The sequence below is a fragment of the Camelina sativa genome, unplaced genomic scaffold (genome assembly GCF_000633955.1).
Source record: "Camelina sativa cultivar DH55 unplaced genomic scaffold, Cs unpScaffold01939, whole genome shotgun sequence".
NCBI lineage: Eukaryota > Viridiplantae > Streptophyta > Magnoliopsida > Brassicales > Brassicaceae > Camelina > Camelina sativa.
Window position 1 is genome coordinate 2,152 of NW_010923056.1, and position 941 is coordinate 3,092.

Below are 941 nucleotides of genomic sequence, written 5' to 3' on the forward strand. Positions count from 1 at the left end.
GTCGGTGATGTTATTGAATCCATTCAAGTTGTCTCCGGTTTAGAGAATCTCGCTAATCCCAGTTACAAAATCGCCGGTTAACTCCTCTTCATTTTCCCCTTTTCTCGGTTCATGTATAATGTACTCTGTTTATTTAAATTTTGTGAGAGAAAGTTAAAGGTGCATAACTTTTTCCTATGAAGAAAAGTCTGAATTTATATCAGTTTTTTTAAAAAAAAAAAAAAGAAAAAAAAGAATTGATGTAGTCCCTTTAATATTTTGGTGGAATTAATGCTTTATAATTTATGGTCAGGTTTAATACATTGTAAACCAATATACATATTGACAAACTATAAAACAAGCAAAGAGCAAGAAATAGGTTTTGTGTGTATAGGATGATCGTTTGAAATAGATACGCGACATTCATCCTATGAATCAAACACCAACTAAATAAAACATTTTTAATAACCCCCCACAATCAAATTTTATAAATATAATCTCTCTACTTCCAAAATAGTAAGAGTTGATGATGATACTAATAATAATGGAAACGTTATACTTCATGGGCCTCGGTGTCTGCGGAAACAGAAACAGCCTTGTTGTTGGTCAGGAGGTATCATTCCTCCGCCTTTAGTAGTATCAATAGCCTCCAACATCGCCACCACTTCGTCCATCTCTGGCCGCTTTTCAGGATTTGCATCCCAACACCTCTTCATCACGTTTGCCAACGAGCTTGGGCAACATCTAGGTATCTCCGGTCTCAGATTCTAATTGTTCAAAAACATAAATGTCTACATATACTCCTTAACGTAATCATAAATAATTAACTACGGAAAAAGGTTATTTTGGAAAACCTGGCGGACGACGGCGGAGGTGACTTCGGAGAAGCTGAGGTCAGGATAAGGCATGTCGCAGCAGTAAATCTCCCATAGACATATCCCGAAGCTATACACATCGCACTT

At 36.6% G+C, this 941-nt stretch overlaps 1 long non-coding RNA gene across 1 annotated transcript; it reads right to left on the reverse strand.

Moving 5' to 3' along the window:
- Positions 1-256: 256 nt before the first annotated feature.
- On the reverse strand, positions 257-935 carry LOC104774199. Its single transcript, XR_765265.1, has 2 exons — positions 834-935; positions 257-746 (listed from the first exon to the last, which is right to left on the reverse strand). It is a non-coding gene; the product is annotated as an uncharacterized LOC104774199 (long non-coding RNA).
- Positions 936-941: the final 6 nt, after the last annotated feature.